Raw genomic sequence first — 24175 nt, forward strand, 5'->3', positions numbered from 1 at the left:
CCTTTTTTTTTTTTGCTTATGTTATTTGTTTTTGTTTTTTTTAACGACAATACTTTGAATTTTGTAGTTGGCAACACTGCAATGGTTAAGAAGTGTCACTAGTGCAAAATACAATAATGTTTTTATGTATGTCTGTCCGATTCTACGTCTCGAGAAAACTATCTTTTCCCTCTGCAACTTCTCTTGTGACTAAAGGAACATCCGAGATACACATTTCAGGTCAAAGTTTAGGCATTTAGAATCAGCTGCGCAGCTTTTGATATTTTTTTAGCAGACGAACAAGTGGAAGAAATATGTCACTACTCACTAGTGACCAGTCATAGTAGTGATTGAAATATAAAGAACTAAGACAGACAGACTGCAGAAAACCAACAGACTATTCCTATTTATACGTTTATATCAACTCACTCTGTCTGTCTTGTACAGATATTGAATACTTTATCAAAATCTTACAGCATTGAGTAATGTGGTTGTAGATGGGGAGTTCTTTCCTTAAATAGGCGAGGAGCCCTCTTCCCCCTTTTTTTGTCTTTTAGAAAAGTTTTTATTTTTTATTTTTATTTTAAAACATTTCATACTTTCTCTCTCAATGAAATGTTATTATAAGTAATCATACATACCTTGGAATGAAACTCATAGTTATGTGACAGTTACTTTAGAGTGAAATATTGGTTGTTATTTATCTTACATTATAAACATCTACACTTCCCTATTTCCTCTATTACCTTCTTTCTTTTTTTTCTTCAAAATAAAAATGTAATTTCCTCTCGTTACATTTACATTCTCGTATTTTCCCGGTTGATCTTTATTTTCGCTACTTAGCCAAGACTCTGTAAATAAACATACAACAAATTCTTTTTTTCTCTAAAGGGAGATAATGTCTATTAAATGTACCGGTGTAAAGACAATAAATTGTTTTCTTCTTTTGTGGCCGAGAATTGCGGTAAACGATGCCAAGGGAGACAAGTTCGCAAGTATCTTTAATTTTCAAATCCTTATGGAGACGGATTCAATTCGGTCACAGGTCGCCAGGAAACCCCGACGAGGCTGTGACGTCATTCTGTGACGAGTGTCCTCGCGCAGAAACATTTTCAACTTGAAGAAAGAAAAAAAAAAGGTTTCCGGCATTCTCAATGGTAATGACGTCATCATTTGTTGCTGAGATTTCCTCGTTGTCGTTTTTTTTCCCCCCATTATTTTATTCTTGTTTACAATACAGCGACGTCTTGACGGTTACTTTTAAAATCTCTGTTTTGATGGCCTAAAAAGGACCGACTATCGGCGACATTGTCAGGAGTTGAACACTGGCGGACCTACACCCACGCTTTTAACACACTTAACTACTATTTTTGGCTATATAAGCGTATTTATAGTAGGTCAAGTATCCTCTGAAGAACTGTTTCTTCTTTATATAGGTACAGAGTTATTGGAAAGTGTAAGGATAAACAGAAGGATAGGTTAAGGATAAGCAGATGGATAAGCCTGGGGATAGTGACAGTGCGTAAAAAGACATGCACATGGCAGAGAAGAAGAAATAGGGATACGTTTTTGTTTTCTCTTGCTATCTTACTTCTTTTAAATCGTGCTGACACAATGCTACAAGCGCCCATGGTCAAATGGTGATTACATAATATCTATTATAGTATTGTCTTCTTCCTGTTCATTGTTCAATGTCCAAATGCCGGCTGATCTAAGTAGATATAGTATACTGCCTTGTGTCTGTTACACGGGTGTCCATGTGAGAAAACGATTTACCCAACAGGGTGCCACAACTTACACGTCAATTCAGGAAGTATTGACCGCTCCCTCATTCTGCCTCTTTTGCACCCTATGTAGGCTATCTCGTCGTCACCTGTAATATTTCAACTTAGTGTGTCTGTTTGTCTGGAACCATTATTATTGAAGCCATTTCTCCCACACCCATTACCCTATAAACTTTACATAATTATTTATTGTACCTGACAAAAGATTGATCATTCTCAAAATTTACAAAATTGTAAATTTATAAGCGATAATTATTTTTTAGGTATCGAATAAAGGAAAGAAATACTACTTATTGAGAGATGTGACTGTATGTAGGGAGTTGTTCCCCTTATAACGTTTTATACACGTTTTTTTCTTCCACTTCTCATCCTTGGATCAAGTTGAAATTGTGCATATTTATTCATAGTTGATGACAATACATCAATTAATAAAAGAATTAATTAAACAATTAGTGGTAATTAATTATGTTTATCTCCAGTATTGATATATATGGCAGTGATTTTGAAGCGTTTTTCCTTTGATCAGTTTTGTTTTTTTGTTTTTTACTTTTTCTCTCTTTCTCTCTATGTATGTTTTTTTTTTCTCTATTTCTTTAAGTCTATGTTATTCACTTTCTTAAACGATCGGACGTTTTCTTCTCTCAGTATCTCTACCACATTTCTCTTAGTATCTCTACCACATTTCTTTCAGTATCTCTACCACATTTCTCTCAGTATCTCTACCACATTTCTCTCAGTATCTCTACCACATTTCTCTCAGTATCTCTACCACATTTCTCTCAGTATCTCTACCACATTTCTCTCAGTATCTCTACCACATTTCTCTCAGTATCTCTACCACATTTCTCTCAGTATCTCTACCACATTTCTCTCAGTATCTCTACCACATTTCTCTCAGTATCTCTACCACATTTCTCTCAGTGTCTCTACCACATTTCTCTCAGTATCTCTACCACATTTCTCTCAGTGTCTCTACCACATTTCTCTCAGTGTCTCTACCACATTTCTCTCAGTATCTCTATCACATTTCTCACCGCTCGTGCAAACATAAACTGACTTGACGAACGAATGAGACACAAAAGGCATGTCACACTGTCTATTGGCCGTGACTTGTCAGTCCCTGTCAGTGCTTAAAACGTCTGCCAGTCAAGCTGTCACTACACTGAACATCTTGTGGTGCCACCAACTTAAGACGAGACCAGGCTTGATTGTCACGATCCAGACAACTGACTTCTTCAGTAACTTTAGCACGAAGAAGGAAATCTAAGTAAATTGCAAAGTTAATGCATCAACATGAAGCAAAGACATTTAGACCTTCCAGCTAAATGAGGATCAGGCAACTAACATTCGGATGCATTATACATAAAAACCTGCATGCAAACAAAAATGTTCTGGCCAATAGTTTTAAAACGAGTCCAGATTCTCCTATGAAGAAGTACAACTAGAGTCTGTTGCTGATCTAGTTAACCCTTTGCACCCTTGAAATGGTTCTTCTGATCCCTAGAGTCTTATCTTTCGTGCACATGTCACAAGTATTCTTGTATTATCAATGATAGTTTTATTTGTATCTAGATACATCAGCTGCGTGGAGAGGGGAGGGGCGGAATGAAGGACGCATAGAGAGACAGAATGAGGCATACATGAGGACAGATAGAGAGACAGACTGAGACATGCATACAGACAGATAGAGAGACAGACTGAGACATGCATAAAGACAGATAGAGAGACAGACTGAGACATGCATAAAGACAGATAGAGAGACAGACTGAGGCATACATAAAGACAGATAGAGAGACAGACTGAGGCATACATAAAGACAGATAGAGAGACAGACTGAGGCATACATAAAGACAGATAGAGAGACAGAATGAGGCATACATGAGGACAGATAGAGAGACAGACTGAGACATGCATACAGACAGATAGAGAGACAGACTGAGACATGCATAAAGACAGATAGAGAGACAGACTGAGACATGCATAAAGACAGATAGAGAGACAGACTGAGGCATACATAAAGACAGATAGAGAGACAGACTGAGGCATACATAAAGACAGATAGAGAGACAGACTGAGACATGCATACAGACAGATAGAGAGACAGACTGAGACATGCATAAAGACAGATAGAGAGACAGACTGAGACATGCATAAAGACAGATAGAGAGACAGACTGAGGCATACATAAAGACAGATAGAGAGACAGACTGAGGCATACATAAAGACAGATAGAGAGACAGACTGAGGCATACATAAAGACAGATAGAGAGACAGAATGAGTCATACATGAGGACAGATAGAGAGACAGACTGAGACATGCATACAGACAGATAGAGAGACAGACTGAGACATGCATAAAGACAGATAGAGAGACAGACTGAGACATGCATAATGACAGATAGAGAGACAGACTGAGGCATACATAAAGACAGATAGAGAGACAGACTGAGGCATACATAACGACAGATAGAGAGACAGACTGAGGCATACATAAAGACAGATAGAGAGACAGACTGAGGCATACATAAGGACAGATAGAGAGACAGACTGAGACATGCATAAAGACAGATAAAGAGACAGACTGAGGCATACATAAAGACAGATAGAGAGACAGACTGAGGCATACATAAAGACAGATAGAGAGACAGACTGAGGCATACATAAAGACAGATAGAGAGACAGACTGAGGCATACATAAAGACAGATAGAGAGACAGATTGAGACATGCATAAAGATAGATAGAGAGACAGACTGAGACATGCATAAAGACAGATAGAGAGACAGACTGAGACATGCATAAAGACAGATAGAGAGACAGACTGAGACATACATAAGGGCAGATAGAGAGACAGACTGAGGCGTACATTAGGACAGATAGAGAGACAGACTGAGGCATACATAAGGACAGATAGAGAGACAGGCTGAGGCGTACATTAGGACAGATAGAGAGACAGACTGAGGCATACATAAGGACAGATAGAGAGACAGACTGAGGCATACATAAGGACAGATAGCGAGACAGACTGAGGCGTACATTAGGACAGATAGAGAGACAGACTGAGGCATACATAAGGACAGATAGAGAGACAGACTGAGGCATACATAAGGACAGATAGCGAGACACACTGAGGCATACATAAGGACAGATAGAGAGACACACTGAGGCATACGAAAGTACACATAGAGACACACCTAGAGGGCGGGGTAGGAAAAAAAAGAAAACAGGACAAAAGAGATCCGAGAAAATTGAAAGACATTTGATGCGAGAGTGAGAGAACAGAAAGTCTGAGGGAGAAAGACAGAACGCCTTAGTGATCGAATAGCACAGCATTAATTTAATTAAATCTTTACTACTATTTTTCCCCCTGATTATAAAATCGATTCCAGGCAATTATGCTACAATTTATTTTTTTATTTTTTAATTTGTATTCAATACAATTTTTGAGACAATATTTATCGACCATTACCTGGCTTCTTGCCTGATTCTTCGGTTGCCCTGGGGCCAATTTATCTCCCATGGAGATTATTTAAATATTCAATTAAAAGCCTTTACTCTCGATCCACAGAGAAAGATGTTTTTGGGTAACGCATATAGAAAATGGGTAACGATGGTGTGCCTCTATAGAAACCAAACAATTTCGCTATACCAGCAAAAACAGTTACGGCGTAGTGATGCTTAGAGAGTACACAACAGAAATGACGTCATCAAGAAAAAGAATGTACGAATATGTTATCATGCAGTACAAACCTGTTAAAGATTATCGATTAATAGTTAATCTTAGTTAGAGATTTTCACGGTAAACTAATTAACGTCAAAGACGCTAAATTGAACTTCATTGTTGCCAACTAATTGGAAAAAGAAGTGAGCTATTTTAACTTCCTCTTCATTGCGTGACACTTGATTTAATATCAAATCTACTTTGTCACCACTAGTTTGTTACACATTTGCTTCAAATAAGTTGTAAATAATTTTTTTTAGTCAAACGCGGAAAATCGAAAAGCAATCAAAAGCTCTTAGAGCCTGGGGGACACTGTCACAATGTAATTATACAAAACATAGATCAGCCTAGAGCCTGGGGGACACTGTCACAATGTAATTATACAAAACATAGATCAGCCTAGAGCCTGGGGGACACTGTCACAATGTAATTATACAAAACATAGATCAGCCTAGAGCCTGGGGGACACTGTCACAATGTAATTATACAAAACATAGATCAGTCTAGAGCCTGGGGGACACTGTCACAATGTAATTATACAAAACATAGATCAGTCTAGAGCCTGGGGGACACTGTCACAATGTAATTATACAAAACATAGATCAGCCTAGAGCCTGGGGGACACTGTCACAATGTAATTATACAAAACATAGATCAGCCTAGAGCCTGGGGGACACTGTCACAATGTAATTATACAAAACATAGATCAGCCTAGAGCCTGGGGGACACTGTCACAATGTAATTATACAAAACATAGATCAGCCTAGAGCCTGGGGGACACTGTCACAATGTAATTATACAAAACATAGATCAGCCTAGAGCCTGGGGGACACTGTCACAATGTAATTATACAAAACATAGATCAGCCTAGAGCCTGGGGGACACTGTCACAATGTAATTATACAAAACATAGATCAGTCTAGAGCCTGGGGGACACTGTCACAATGTAATTATACAAAACATAGATCAGCCTAGAGCCTGGGGGACACTGTCACAATGTAATTATACAAAACATAGATCAGCCTAGAGCCTGGGGGACACTGTCACAATGTAATTATACAAAACATAGATCAGCCTAGAGCCTGGGGGACACTGTCACAATGTAATTATACAAAACATAGATCAGCCTAGAGCCTGGGGGACACTGTCACAATGTAATTATACAAAACATAGATCAGCCTAGAGCCTGGGGGACACTGTCACAATGTAATTATACAAAACATAGATCAGCCTAGAGCCTGGGGGACACTGTCACAATGTAATTATACAAAACATAGATCAGCCTAGAGCCTGGGGGACACTATCACAATGTAATTATACAAAACATAGATCAGCCTAGAGCCTGGGGGACACTATCACAATGTAATTATACAAAACATAGATCAGTCTAGAGCCTGGGGGACACTATCACAATGTAATTATACAAAACATAGATCAGCCTAGAGCCTGGGGGACACTATCACAATGTAATTATACAAAACATAGATCAGCCTAGAGCCTGGAGGACACTATCACAATGTAATTATACAAAACATAGATCAGTCTAGAGCCTGGGGGACACTATCACAATGTAATTATACAAAACATAGATCAGTCTAGAGCCTGGGAGACACTATCACAATGTAATTATACAAAACATAGATCAGTCTAGAGCCTGGGGGACACTATCACAATGTAATTATACAAAACATAGATCAGCCTAGAGCCTGGGGGACACTATCACAATGTAATTATACAAAACATAGATCAGCCTAGAGCCTGGAGGACACTATCACAATGTAATTATACAAAACATAGATCAGCCTAGAGCCTGGGGGACACTATCACAATGTAATTATACAAAACATAGATCAGCCTAGAGCCTGGGGGACACTATCACAATGTAATTATACAAAACATAGATCAGTCTAGAGCCTGGGGGACACTATCACAATGTAATTATACCAAACATAGATCAGTCTAGAGCCTGGGAGACACTATCACAATGTAATTATACAAAACATAGATCAGCCTAGAGCCTGGGGGACACTATCACAATGTAATTATACAAAACATAGATCAGCCTAGAGCCTGGAGGACACTATCACAATGTAATTATACAAAACATAGATCAGCCTAGAGCCTGGGGGACACTATCACAATGTAATTATACAAAACATAGATCAGCCTACGCATAAAATATACTTTTTTTTTCTTAGGAAAACATATTCGATAATGAATAGCTGTAATTAGATCTAAAATGGAAATATGTTTTACTTGGTTATGGAAATACTTTTGGCGTAAGTCACGACCTATATTTGTGGTTTTCAATACCAGAACCGGAAGAAAGAAAAAAAAAGTGAGATTGGTCAAGACTTAGATCCACATATAACGTTCGGTCGACGTGAAACATATTTAGGAGTACATAGTACTATAAACGTGACTCAAATAGATTTAACAGTACTCCCAGCTTTGTTAGTCATCTTTATCAGTAGGCTGCACTCTTACGAATAATTGCATCATTACATCCAGCCTGCATTGGCGACAGACACAATCTCATCTTGGCCGGAACTGTAAATGGCTGTTATTAAACGAACCAAAAGCAAGAAGAAAAAAAAATCTCTAGCTTGTCAACTTGTTTACTCAAAATTTCACAATAGAATATTTTTTTAATGACTTCTATAACGTACGTGCGATGGTTATAATGAAATACTGATAACATCCACTGGGCCCTGAGCGGGAACATCTTGGTGGTTGTCAAAGCAAATGCCATCTTGATAATTTAAAATAAGGCGGCCGTGTGGTGGGGGGGGGGGGGTATGTATTTAAATTGTTTGATTCTAGACCGTTCTAAAGTTTAGTAGGGGCTGGATGGGGCAAATACAATTTTAAGAACCTAAAAATGGGTGGGCATGTTGTTTTTTTTTTTTTTTTATATTAAAAAAAAGAGGGGGGGGGTAAATTTTATTTGTTAAGCCGTCGTTAGAGTGTCACAGAATTTAAAAATTTTTTAAAATAATTTTGTTTTGTTATAATTTGTTTATGGAAAATGTCCCTGCCCCCGCCTATCGATCGGCTGGATTTATATCTATGCGTCCATTCTCTATGATATCATTTTGTATTTTAACTCTTTCTCTCCTAACTGACGATACCAGCGTTGATTCAACCAGAATGTGGTAAATAATTACGGAGAGAAATAGTTAATAGCTATTAAGCATCAAATAAATACAGCTGATACAAATGCGCATTGTTTCCAAATCTATGGAGTTTTTCTTGTTTAATGTGATGTTGACAGTTTTAGGCGCTGGAAGGTATGGGGTCAAGTCCCACTTGCTTCGTGCCTACAGGTAATTAAGCTTACTGTTGAAACTTGATGATCGCTTTCTTAATTATATTTAAAAGCACGCGCTAAAAGGTGCCTTATTTAGACTCTGATACTTGAGATTTGGGTCTCTATATAAATCAAGATATTATGATTCAGTGCTAAATATTTCTTGAGGGCCCTAAACTATAGCTTAAGATAAATCTGGTCCTGGGCTCTAAGTTGAAACTGCTAAATCTTTATAGTGTTCGTGTACTACAAATAAATAGTTTACAGTAGAGATTACAGTAGACCCTTCACTTTTAGTTTTGTCTATAAATGTTTTGTAATTAAATGCAAGCGGACTAGTAAACTAGCGTAATTAGATCAAAATATAATATCAACGTGACAGATCAAATATCTGAAAGTGAATGTCAATGTGACAGATCAAATATCTCAACGTGAATGGCATCGCGATGCTGGAGATTTTCATACGTCTTCTCATCTTATAAAACAAAGACGTTACTTCAAAAAGATGTTTACGTCCTACACGTCTACTTAATCAATCTAGTCATGCATGTTAACCAATAACTTAAACTTTGTCAAGTCATTGGTTTTCCTGGCTGACTCAGACAATCAATTCCATGCTTTAATAGCACTAGGGATGAAGGATTACATCCTAGTATATGGCTGACTCAGGCAATCAATTCCATGCTTTAATAGCACTAGGGATGAAGGATTACATCCTAGTATATGGCTGACTCAGGCAATCAATTCCATGCTTTAATAGCACTAGGGATGAAGGATTACATCCTAGTATATGGCTGACTCAGGCAACCAATTCCATGCTTTAATAGCACTAGGGATGGAGGATTACATCCTAGTATATGGCTGACTCAGGCAACCAATTCCATGCTTTAATAGCACAAGAGATGAAGGATTACATCCTAGTATATGGCTGACTCAGGCAACCAATTCCATGCTTTAATAGCACTAGGGATGGAGGATTACATCATAGTATATGGAACAAGAAGTATGCCCTTAATCTTTGTGTCTTTCCGAGTTTTTTTTTTTAAATAAGGTTTTGTTTATGTATTTGATGCTATGGTATTAGTGTTTATGTATTTGATGCTATGGTATTAGTGTTTATGTATTTGATGCTATGGTATTAGTGTTTATGTATTTGATGCTATGGTATTAGTGTTTATGTATTTGATGCTATGGTATTAGTGTTTATGTATTTGATGCTATGGTATTAGTGTTTGTGTATTTGATGCTATGGTATTAGTGTTTGTGTATTTGATGCTATGGTATTAGTGTTTGTGTATTTGATGCTATGGTATTAGTGTTTGTGAATTTGATGCTATGGTATTAGTGTTTGTGTATTTGATGCTATGGTATTAGTGTTTGTGTATTTATTTGATGCTATGGTATTAGTGTTTGTGTATTTGATGCTATGGTATTAGTGTTTGTGTATTTATTTGATGCTATGGTATTAGTGTTTGTGTATTTGATGCTATGGTATTAGTGTTTGTGTATTTGATGCTATGGTATTAGTGTTTGTGTATTTATTTGATGCTATGGTATTAGTGTTTGTGTATTTGATGCTATGGTATTAGTGTTTGTGTATTTGATGCTATGGTATTAGTGTTTGTGTATTTGATGCTATGGTATTAGTGTTTGTGTATTTGATGCTATGGTATTAGTGTTTGTGTATTTGATGCTATGGTATTAGTGTTTGTGTATTTGATGCTATGGTATTAGTGTTTGTGTATTTGATGCTATGGTATTAGTGTTTGTGTATTTGAGGCTATGGTATTAGTGTTTGTGTATTTGATGCTATGGTATTAGTATTTGTGTATTTGATGCTATGGTATTAGTGTTTGTGTATTTGATGCTATGGTATTTGTGTTTGTGTATTTGATGCTATGGTATTAGTGTTTGTGTATTTGATGCTATGGTATTAGTGTTTGTGTATTTGATGCTATGGTATTAGTGTTTGTGTATTTGATGCTATGGTATTAGTGTTTGTGTATTTGATGCTATGGTATTAGTGTTTATGTATTTGATGCTATGGTATTAGTGTTTATGTATTTGATGCTATGGTATTTGTGTTTATGTATTTGATGCTATGGTATTTGTGTTTATGTATTTGATGCTATGGTATTTGTGTTTATGTATTTGATGCTATGGTATTTGTGTTTATGTATTTGATGCTATGGTATTTGTGTTTGTGTATTTGATGCTATGGTATTAGTGTTTGTGTATTTGATGCTATGGTATTAGTGTTTGTGTATCTGATGCTATGGTATTAGTGTTTGTGTATCTGATGCTATGGTATTAGTGTTTGTGTATTTGATGCTATGGTATTAGTGTTTGTGTATCTGATGCTATGGTATTAGTGTTTGTGTATTTGATGCTATGGTATTAGTGTTTGTGTATTTGATGCTATGGTATTAGTGTTTATGTATTTGATGCTATGGTATTTGTGTTTATGTATTTGATGCTATGGTATTTGTGTTTATGTATTTGATGCTATGGTATTAGTGTTTGTGTATTTGATGCTATGGTATTAGTGTTTGTGTATTTGATGCTATGGTATTAGTGTTTGTGTATCTGATGCTATGGTATTAGTGTTTGTGTATTTGATGCTATGGTATTAGTGTTTGTGTATCTGATGCTATGGTATTAGTGTTTGTGTATCTGATGCTATGGTATTAGTGTTTATGTATTTGATGCTATGGTATTAGTGTTTGTGTATCTGATGCTATGGTATTTGTGTTTATGTATTTGATGCTATGGTATTTGTGTTTATGTATTTGATGCTATGGTATTAGTGTTTATGTATTTGATGCTATGGTATTTGTGTTTATGTATTTGATGCTATGGTATTTGTGTTTATGTATTTGATGCTATGGTATTTGTGTTTATGTATTTGATGCTATGGTATTTGTGTTTATGTATTTGATGCTATGGTATTAGTGTTTATGTATTTGATGCTATGGTATTTGTGTTTATGTATTTGATGCTATGGTATTAGTGTTTGTGTATTTGATGCTATGGTATTAGTGTTTATGTATTTGATGCTATGGTATTAGTGTTTATGTATTTGATGCTATGGTATTTGTGTTTATGTATTTGATGCTATGGTATTTGTGTTTATGTATTTGATGCTATGGTATTTGTGTTTATGTATTTGATGCTATGGTATTAGTGTTTGTGTATTTGATGCTATGGTATTAGTGTTTATGTATTTGATGCTATGGTATTTGTGTTTGTGTATTTGATGCTATGGTATTAGTGTTTGTGTATTTGATGCTATGGTATTTGTGTTTGTGTATTTGATGCTATGGTATTAGTGTTTATGTATTTGATGCTATGGTATTAGTGTTTGTGTATTTGATGCTATGGTATTTGTGTTTATGTATTTGATGCTATGGTATTAGTGTTTATGTATTTGATGCTATGGTATTTGTGTTTATGTATTTGATGCTATGGTATTAGTGTTTGTGTATTTGATGCTATGGTATTTGTGTTTGTGTATTTGATGCTATGGTATTAGTGTTTGTGTATTTGATGCTATGGTATTTGTGTTTGGCGAATCTATAAACAGCAATTGTATTTTGGTGTCTCCGGTGTAACATTTTGTTGTTGCACTTTTCAGCACCGCAGATTGTCTGAGCTCTTTCACTTGGAGCTAAAAGTCATTTTGTAGTTGGTAACATTGTCTTTCAATATGGCGTTCTTCATGTGTTTTAGTGTTCTCTATATTTAAAACGATATAGAACAGCTTCAGAACGAGACACCTGGAGGTCACTCACAAAGGCCGCGGGATACACATTTGAGACCAAAAGAAAATCCGCTGTCGAGGACAGACGTTGACGGCGAAAAGAAAATCTAAATCGACCACCGGTAAACAATAGTTATGCCTGCGCTGATTGTGGCACAATATGTAGGTTGGGACTGCGTATCTACGGGAAATACTGGGTTCCTCATTGATCTTCGGACTTGAAGATAAGCCTTATTATTTAAAACCTCTTCATTTAATTGTATGTAAACTTGATAGCTCAACATTTTTTGTGTAATTCAACTTGAAAGGGGAAAATTTAAATAAGAAATAATTTATAACAGTATATTTTTTTTTTAAGTTCAAGAGAACCTATCTCTGCGACATTGGAAGCCAAAAACATATGTTTTATCTTCTTATATAATACAGACGTTACTTCAAAAAAGAAGATGATTACGTCCTACGCGTCCATCTCAATTCATTTGTAAAGCTATTTCACAAATTGAAATCTGTAGATTAGTCATAAAGTATCTTACATTTTGTTAATATTATTTTGTTGCTGTTGTTGTTGTCATACATCACATTATGTCTGAATAGAAAATATGCCAGATTGAACTCAAGAAAAAAGTGAACGTAGGGCTAAATATAGTCTCACAACAAAGTACTGCGCATGTTCGTCATAAATGTTTCATTAAATTTGCTCTTGGTCTCTTGGTATGGCGTCGAGGCAACCTGCTACTCACTTCTATATTTTTGACCATCTCACTTCTGTAATTACCTATTACTCTCGACCTATTGCTACGTTAAACCATGTTGAACACCGGCTAATAGCAGCATGCCTGTTAAGTGTTAATTGGGCAGTTATTCTACATGATGTCACGTGCTTTTGAGCAAAAAAACAACACTTATTAGATGGGTGCTTCTAGCGCGACGTGACTTTCTAATCTAAATAAAAACCTGACAAACAAGTTTAATAAAAAAAAATGCTTTTTAAAAAAGTCCCTTGTATTGAGTGAGATAACATCAAGTATATTGAATCGAGTCTATTTCCCACTTCGATATAAACGTGGTAAAAAACAACAAGAAAAGTATAAAAAATACTTTTAAAAAATCTAAAGCTTATAATAATAATAATAATAATAATCTTTATTGTCCGTAAGGAAATTTGTCTTACAATTTGTACATTACACCAAACAAAACATTGTAACTAGAAGAAAGAAACAAAATGTACATTCACACCAGACTCACTCATAATTTACATGTGAAAAGTTTATATCAAATTGTTTCTTTTTAATGATTTGATTGCCAGGGGAGTAAAAGAAGTCACTAGACAATTAAGTGTAATTGTATAAATTAGTTTGGATCAGTCATACAGTTATATGGGTGATTGACCTAGACATAATCAATGTGCGATTACAATTATTTTTAAAAATTATTTTTTGTTTAGCTTTTAGGCTTTCTCGTTGCGCTATGGTTTTATCACTTTCTCATTGCGCTATGGTCCTATCACTTTCTCATTGCGCTATGGTCCTATCACTTTCTCATTGCGCTATGGTCCTATCACTTTCTCATTGCGCTATGATCTTATCACTTTCTCATTGCGCTATGATCTTATCACTTTCTCATTGCGCTATGGTCTTATCACTTTCTCATTGCGCTATGATCTTATCACTTTCTCATTGCGCTATGATCTTATCACTTTCTCATTGCGCTATGATCTTATCACTTTCTCATTGCGCTATGGTCCTATCACTTTCTCATTGCGCTATGGTCCTATCACTTTCTCATTGCGCTATGGTCCTATCACTTTCTCATTGCGCTATGATCCAATCACTTGCCTGGACCAATTGAGAAGGGAGAGGGAAGAAAGTAGTTTGGTGAACTCACATGATCGTTTTTTAAAGGTATAAAATAAAAATGTTCACTCTGGGCTTTAGAGTCCTCAAGGGGACTAATTCAACCTGGCAAGTAGGATTTCTTTCCTTTGTTCGAGATACCAAACTAAATAATATATATTGATTACCAATAGTTAATTTAACTAATTTTTTAAAAATTGATTCTTGTGTTGTCAGCTAAAAGAAATAAGTGTGCAAAATTTCAGCTTAAATCCGAGATTGGGTCTGGGAGAAATAACGTGTACAAACGTTTTACCATACTGACAGACAGACAGACAGACAGACTGAGTGATATAAACTTTGGAATAAAGGAAGCTTCTCGAATCCTAGTCTCCAGATGGAATACTAATGTGTTTGGCAACTGCGGTATGCAATTACTTATAAAAAAAAATATTTTCTTTGTCTGTAGTTTGTTTAAATTTTCAAGAACGACCTAATCCTCTATATTAATGGGATTAATGTCAAGAGTTGCCAGAAGCCGATTTAGTACATTAGGCATGTGTGAGGAGAGCTCTGGGGACACTAAAGATAAAAAGTAAGAAAACAACAACAATAACAATAACAACAACAATAAAAACAACAACAACACACAGCATATGAAAAATTGACAATTCCAACTACATCTTTTGGACCCAGGGAATCACTTTGTGGTGGTCAGACACAAATCTCTTCCTTTTTTTGTAAAGCATGAATCTTGGACCTGGACCTAGTCACTCGAGAAGTTTTTGTAAATGTGTCTCTTTCTCAACGATATGACAATAACATTGAATACATAAATCTAGAGTTAGTATCACATTTTTAAATAACAAAAAAAGACTATAACCAAGAATTTCCAATATATGAAAAATGCATATAAGCTTCATGATTTCTACAAGGTTATATTACTCAGTCTGTTTATCTGTCTGTTTGGGTGAATTCTTGTACAATTTATTTCTCCCACATCCCATTCATAAATCAAGTTGAAATTTTGCACAATTATTCATTGTTAATGATAACAATAAAAAATAATTAACTAATTAGTTAATCAATTTGTGGTAATTAAATACTTTTTTTAATAGAAAAAGGGAGATTTAACTTGCAATATTGAGAGATGGCAGCGATTGGACGGTGCTCTCTATTCAAAAATTAGCTTTATTTTTTAAAAAAGCAAAATATTTTTATATTCAGTTTGTCATTTATAAACATGACCTAATGACCTTTTTGAAATGTCCAATTTGTAAAAGTGTTGTAGTTTGACTTAGACATAAATGTCTACAGGGTGTATGTCTACATGATGCAGGCTGTCTTTGTGATGTAGGTCTGTGTGGTGTATGTCTACATGATGCAGGCTGTCTGTGTGATGTAGGTCTGTGTGGTGTATGTCTACATGATGCAGGCTGTCTTTGTGATGTAGGTCTGTGTGGTGTATGTCTACATGATGCAGGCTGTCTGTGTGATGTAGGTCTGTGTGGTGTATGTCTACATGATGCAGGCTGTCTTTGTGATGTAGGTCTGTGTGGTGTATGTCTACATGATGCAGGCTGTCTTTGTGATGTAGGTCTGTGTGGTGTATGTCTACATGATGCAGGCTGTCTTTGTGATGTAGGTCTGTGTGGTGTATGTCTGTGTGGTGTATGTCTACATGATGCAGGCTGTCTTTGTGATGTAGGTCTGTGTGGTGTAGGTCTGTGTGGTGTATGTCTACATGATGCAGGCTGTCTGTGTGATGTAGGTCTGTGTGGTGTATGCCTGTAGGATCTTTGTCTTTATTTTATTTTTTTTCTTTGTCTGTTTGATGTATGCAAGTCAGCAAATCTTTCTTTCGCAGAATACTAAATGTCAGATGTGTCTAAAAGAGAAGACAGACATGTCACAAAGAACAAGAAGGCTGCCTGGTTGCATCGTATGTGATCTGGACTGTCGACCTTGGGGTTGAGTGCTCCCATCCCTCGTCGTCCTGCGGAAGCATTGGGCTAGAATCTTATAATTTACAAATCAGAAGGAACATTCGAAAATGTACAACAAAAGTAAGAAGACCAATAAGGCAAGCTTCTACTATTTGTTTAGTTGTTTTCTTCTGACTCTAGTCGTCTATTTGCATTGCGTAAAAAAGAGCGACTTGAAACAAGACCATACAGATACTTAAACGTGTATCTACTCACATACACTCCAAAGCAAATAACAGCAATTGTGTCGACACACGAGGACATGGGGCCTACGGAGAAGCTAAAACAGACATTCCTATGCAACGGTCTCCATATTACACTATTGTAGAGTCATTCACATACTCAGACTCTTTGAAGCCATGAAAAGAAAAATCCGTTTAGACATTTTTGGCTTCACTAATTAATTTGAATCAGAAATTTAAAAAAAAAAATCATAGTAGACGTCATGATAGTATTTTATGACAAGATGTTAGTTTCGATTTTTAGCGACCCCCAAAAGGGAAAGGTTTTTTATTAGTTTTGTGTGGAATGTCTGTCTGTCCGTCTGTCCGTCCGTCCCGTTAACATCTCGTAAACTAGAAAAGATAGTGAAAATCCGACATCATAATATTTTAGAACATTCAAAGTTCTGATGCCACGGCTAATTCTTTTCTTTTCTGAAAGCGAAAAATCTAATTTTTAAAATCACTCATGCAAGCAGTTTTTTTCATAATAATACACCACTTTTAAAATTATTTACTATTAATAGTAACAAGCACTGAAGGCTATTTAGTAGGGGAGATGATTATTTACCATATTTTTAACACATTTATGCAAACAGTTGTAGAGATTTTTTCAAAATTTTTTTTATTAAGTTATATAAGTTCTTTTATACTAAGAACTATACTTACACACAAAAATCGTTTAATTTTTCTAATGAGAAAAAATCTATTTAGTATGCATATAAGTTGGACAAAACAACAATTAATAAGTAGTTTTTTTCATATTGTCATATTAACTGTAGTTTAGCAAAAGCTCCACAAAGCACCTCAACAAAGGAAAAATTTTCTTGAGGAATAAGATATTGACCTTTTACAAAACAATTAGATCAATTAGATATTCATTTTAAGTCATCAGTTAGGCCAGGTTCACATCTAACTTCACATTCACTTTCACCTATCCTTTGGTCTGTTGGACCGCTGGGGCATCACACAAGATTTGTTAACCTTTTTTTCTCCATTCTTCTCTGTCATTTGTCTTTAATATAATTTCATTCTGAAACCTGCCTTTTTACCTGCCTGGGTGGACCACTTCGGGGTCCGATTTAGAGTTTGTGTTTCCACACAAACTTTCTATGAAACACAAAACAAAACAAAAATGATCTAGTTTAGTTCCTTAATACAATACACTTTTCTATCGCTCATCTTGTATAGCTGTCGTTATTTTCATCTCCCGACCCCCCCCCCCCCTCTATTTTTATGTATAACAAATACACATCCAGACAAACACATGTTAGTGAGCACCTAGGAGGTAAAAGGAACCTGTGTACGAAATATAATGCCGATAGTTAAGACAGTTCAAGAGATCTCTTAATCAATGAATGTGTCAGTCAGTGTATTTTCGCGTATATACATTCTTTCTATACTAACATAGGAGGTGCGGTGGCTGAGCGGTAAAGCACTTGGCTTCCGAACCTCGGTCCCTGTTCAAATCCTATTGAAGACTATGATTTTTAATTTTGGGATCTTTCTGCGCCTCTGAGTCCACCCAGCTCTAATGGGTACCTGACATTAGTTGTGGAAAAGTAAAGACGGTTGATTGTTATGCTGGCCACGTGACACCCTCGTTAACCTTGGGCTACAGAAACAGATGACCTTTACATCGACTGAAAGGGGAACCTTCTTATAGTTATATCAACATAAATAGATCAAGGTAATAATACTTAAAGTCGCGGAATTGAATTCTAAATATATTTTGATTTGCTGAATATTGTTTAGTTTCTAATGAAATAAATTGTCGCAATGAATAAATATAATAGCATACAGGTTTATAGGTACACACATACACAAAACACATTCAGATATACAAAGATAACTATATACACACACACATTAAAACATACATACACCTACACACACAATACGAACATCACCAAACACACATCTACACACTCATACAACCATATGCACACACAACATACACAGCACCAGCATACCAACACAAACATCCTCAGCGACATCCCCATACGTAGATATGTCTACATATCATCCATCCTTTACTCACATACACTATAACTGCACACAAACTCAATGCCGGATTTAGAATTTAATGGCCCTTAGCTATTTGGGAACTAAGGCCTTTTTTAAGTCCAGCTATTTATGTTAGTACTAAATATTTCCCTAAGTTATAGTTCCGGCCTTGTCCTGATGGCAAACTTCATAATTTTGTCTTTGCCGTCTTTCTCTCTCTCTTTCTCTCTCTCTCTCACACACACACACACACACACACACACACACTCTCTTTGTCTCTATATCACTTTGTCTCACTTTGTCTCTCTCTCTCTCTCTCTCATTATTTCTCTCTGTCTCCATGTATCTGTTTCTCTCTCCTTAAGTCTTTTTCTCTCATATTCTCTCTGTCTCTCTGTCTCTCTGTCTCTCTCTGTTTGCCTCTCTTTAAATACATGTCTCTCTCACTCTCTCTCTCCTCTCTCAATTTATCTCTCTCACGCACACGCATGCAAACACTCTCTCAGTGACTATAACGCCGATCAAGAGTTCGAACAAATAAATTATGTCCACCAAATCCACCAAAATGGTCAGCTTTATTATCATCGAGATCTAGGGCCACCGATTGGCCCTCATACGTCAGGCTCTGGGCCACTAGAAAATTGGTCAATGATCTACGGGGATGGAAGTTTCTCCGCTGCCACCAAAAGCCTTTCTTTAAAGTGACTTTTTGTTTGTGCCAGGAAATGAACGCTGAGGACTCGTGTGTGGTCACCTGACACTAGATGGGAGGATTAGAGAAAACTGGCATACACAAATATGTCACACTCTCTGAGGCTCAAACACTTATACACAAATATGTCACACTCTCTGAGGCTCAAACACTTATACACAAATATGTCACACTCTCTGAGGCTCAAACACTTATACACAAATATTGTCACACTCTCTGTGGCTCAAAGACTTATACACAAATATGTCACACTCTCTGAGGCTCAAACACTTATACACAAGTATGTCACACTCTCTGAGGCTCAAACACTTATACACAAATATTTTCACACTCTCTGTGGCTCAAACACGTATAAACAAATATTTTCACACTCTCTGAGGCTCAAACACTTATACACAAATATTTTCACACTCTCTGAGGCTCAAACACTTATACACAAATATTTTCACACTCTCTGAGGCTCAAACACTTATACACAAATATTTTCACACTCTGTGTGGCTCAAACACTTATACACAATTATGTCACACTCTCTGAGGATCAAACACTTATACACAAATATGTCACACTCTGTGTGGCTCAAAGACTTATACACAAATATGTCACACTCTCTGAGGATCAAACACTTATACACAAATATGTCACACTCTCTGTGGCTCAAACACTTATACACAAATATGTCACACTCTCTGAGACTCAAAAACTTATACACAAATATGTCACACTCTCTATCTAAATATGTGGGGTATCTGATCTTTTTAAGGAACAAATCGGTTGTATTTGCAATGTAGTAAGAGCCTGTACATTCATATTAGAATATTTTTCAAGTAAAACTTTATTCAAAAGGTCCCTTTTTAATAGGATGAATAATGAGCTGTAGATGTCAGGAGAATACGTTTCTGCAGTGAAGAATGCAAGAAAACGCTTTGGCGTCAGGGCTTTGCGTCAGGGCTTTGCCTCGGACCCCACTGGATTAGCATACAGCGCTCCCCCCAGACCCCCTACCTGAGAAAAGCCTCAATCTTTTTTTTTTTTTACTTTTTTAATTCTAACATATGTATATACTGGTACCCTGGCACACACATACACACACGCTCGCATCTACACACGCACATTACATTTCATCACATTTTTTTGATTTCACCTAAATAGAGCCCCATTTGATTTCACCTCAATAGAGCCCCATTTAATTTCACTTAAATAGAGCCCCATTTGACGTCACCTAAATAGAACCCCATTTGATTCCACCTAAATAGAGCCCCATTTGATTTCACCTAAATAGAGCCCCATTTGATTTCACCTAAATAGAGCCCCATTTTTTTTTGACAGGAGGTTCTAACCTCGTTATTTCAGTGTACAATGACACTTTTGTTTTGGTATGACCTCAACTTGCGGCCACGTTACAAAGCTTATCAAGATCTAATTTTGTTCTATATAATTAAACAACGTAAGCCTTACTCCCTACATTAGAACTGATATAGAACTGATGTATAGGTCTGACCTTGTGCTAAAAGATTCATGTCAGGAACCAGCTATCAATCATAGAGAACTAAACGCTATGTTAATGTGGTTCTGTATGACGGATAGAGTTCATGTATTAGTGCCAGGCCATGGTACTGATTACATTAGGACGAGAGAAAGGAGAGTGGGACAGATAAAGTGTTTACCCAAAGGTCGAACAATCCGATCCGAGATTTGGCCCTGTTTGTTTCGCCTTTTTGTGGATGCAGGTTCTATCACAAGTCCCTCAGGTCATGGCCGACATCCAAAATAGTGGAATAGAATGTCCGAGAGAGGCATTATTAAGCTTGGAATGGTAAATCTTAGTCTTGATCTCTTCTAACCAGTGTAACAGTGGAGCTTGTTCTTGTTCTCTTCTAACCAGTGGAACATTGGAGCTTGTTCTTGTTCTCTTCTAACCAGTGGAACAGTGAAACTCAGTCTTGTTTTCTGCTAACCAGTGGAACAGTGGAGCTTAGTCTTGATCTCTTCTAACCAGTGTAACAGTGGAGCTTATTCTTGATCTCTTCTAACCAGTGGAACAGTGGAGCTTGTTCTTGTTCTCTGCTAACCAGTGGAACAGTGGAGCTTATTCTTGATCTCTTCTAACTAATGTAACATTGGAGCGTGTTCTTGTTTTTTCTGGTAATTAGTAAAAAGAAATGACGTTTGGGCCACGAAACCTTCACCCGCTACAAACACAGAAGAAACACAAGTTCCTTTGTTTTTAGTTTGGTACTGCAGGGCGTCATACACGCATGTTTTTTTTTGTATTTTTCTAAATAAAAATAAAAATAGTGATGTTCTTGATTTCTCGTCTAATACATTTTACTCTGAGAGAATACTCAAGAGATTTTTGGGCATCTCTTAGCATTATTGTGTTGAAGATTTGTCTTCTGATATGATCACCCCCCGCCCCCCCCCCCAAAAAAAAAAAGTTCACCTCCCCTCCCCTTTCCGTCATCCATACATCCCGCAAGAGTTGTTGTTTTTTTTCCTTGGACTAATTCTTCTTAATTAATCTAGCCCAAGGGGGCTCATCTCGAGTTTGACCGATCGGAGGCTCCTAGAGTAAGGCGATGGTGAGGGGGTGGGAGGGTGTTAAAGAGACTTAAGGGAGATGCGTGTATGTGTTCGCGTGTGGTGTGGTGGGTGCTAAGTTGTGAGGGTGGCGCTCGAATCGGCAACGTGATGTCACGATAATTGACATTTGTCACAAACCCCTCCCCTCCTATACGCACGCACACACGCACACCCTGAAGGCGCCTGCAGCGTAGGTGGTGGTGGCCATCTCTGCTAACAAGACATTTCTGATATACTCATGTGACATGCATGTGAAATAAACAAAAAAGCAAACAAACAAAAAACTTTAGCGAAGGAAGTTTTCTCTCTTGACATTTTTCATGCTGGCATAATAAAACAAAATTATAAACAGAGTTTGTGTTTTCACACAAACTAAGTCTTGGCCCCCCTAAGGTTCCACCCATGGGTTATCTGTTTGGTGAGCGATGCAGGTGAAAGACAAGTTTCAACATTTACATCACGAATACCAGAAGCTACGAAGTACAAACTTTCAACAAGCCTCTCTCCACTCATACAAAGCAGACGTGAGCCGGGCGGAGGTGTTGCCCACGTGACTGTTATGGAGATTTTCATACATGGAGGAAAAACTAGATCACTTATTGGTGTATCCGGTGTGTCAGGAAGTGTTGATAATGAAATTGTTTAAGAAGGTCTCAGATCATTTTTGAGTACTTTTTAGCACTTTCAAGTCATATACTAGACAGAAGTTCTTCCGTAGTAGTTGGAAGAACAACATACGTTTAATATTGCAAAGACATTAGACTTTCACTCAATGAATTTAAACTTATTTACAAAGAAATGGACAATAAATTAAATTAAATTAAAAAAAAAGATATGATGCAAAGATTAATTTCCTCGTATTGCGATATTGAGAAAATTATAACGCAATAATAATTTCTTATTTAGTAGGAAGCAAATGTATTTGATGAACTGATTACAAGGAAAATATGGTTCAGTGTAAGCGAATCTAATAAAAGCTGACCCAAGGGTAATGGGACTGTTGAATATAAATCTATTCTTCAAAGCCTATGAAAGGATTCTTTCCCTTTGATAATGTCTTAAAGTTCCTTCCCTTTGGTCATCTCTGAATGTTCCTTTCCTTTGGCCACGTTTAGAGGTTTTTTCCCTTTGATCTCTAAGTTCCTCTAACAGATCCCCCCTAAGTTTCTCCAATACATCTCCTCTAGGTTCCTCTAACAGATCTCCTTTAAGTTCCTCAAGCAGATCTCCTCTAAGTTTTTCCAAGACATCTCCTTTAAGTTCCTCTGACAGATGTTCTCTTTCTCCAACAGATTTTTCTCTAAGTTTCTCCAATACATCTTCTCGAAGTTCCTCTAACAGATCTCCTCTAAGGTTCTCCAACAGATCTCCTGTAAGTTCCTCTAATCTGGTTTGTTGTATCTCTTGATGTTTTTCTTCACGACTGACATTCTTACATTCACTTACAGACCTGTTGAAGCTTCACCAACTCAAAACACTCATATGATTGGTGGCGTGACAGGTTTAGTCTTAGACAGGACTTCACAGCTTTCAGTTGGACAGCCAGATATATAGTCATCCATTATTCATTTGCTTCTCTATATTTGCTTCTCTATATTTGCTTCTCTATATTTGCTTCTCTATATTTGCTTCTCTATATTTGCTTCTCTATATTTGCTTCTCTATATTTGCTTCTCTATATTTGCTTCTCTATATTTGCTTCTCTATATTTGCTTCTCTATATTTGCTTCTCTATATTTGCTCCTCTATATTTGCTTCTCTATATTTGCTTCTCTATATTTGCTTCTCTATATTTGCTTCTCTATATTTGCTTCTCTATATTTGCTTCTCTATATTTGCTTCTCTATATTTGCTCCTCTATATTTGCTTCTCTATATTTGCTTCTCTATATTTGCTTCTCTATATTTGCTTCTCTATATTTGCTTCTCTATATTTGCTTCTCTATATTTGCTTCTCTATATTTGCTTCTCTATATTTGCTTCTCCATATTTGCTTCTCTATATTTGCTTCTCTATATTTGCTTCTCTATATTTGCTTCTCTATATTTGCTTCTCTATATTTGCTTCTCTATATTTGCTTCTCTATATTTGCTTCTCTATATTTGCTTCTCTATATTTGCTTCTCTATATTTGCTTCTCTATATTTGCTTCTCTATATTTGCTTCTCTATATTTGCTTCTCTATATTTGCTTCTCTATATTTGCTTCTCTATATTTGCTCCTGCGGCTTAACAAAAGTCGCAATACAAAATTATACGTCAGCCTCAGTATGATCGATGAACACC

Source organism: Biomphalaria glabrata, chromosome 3, assembly GCF_947242115.1.
Source record: "Biomphalaria glabrata chromosome 3, xgBioGlab47.1, whole genome shotgun sequence".
Lineage (NCBI taxonomy): Eukaryota > Metazoa > Mollusca > Gastropoda > Planorbidae > Biomphalaria > Biomphalaria glabrata.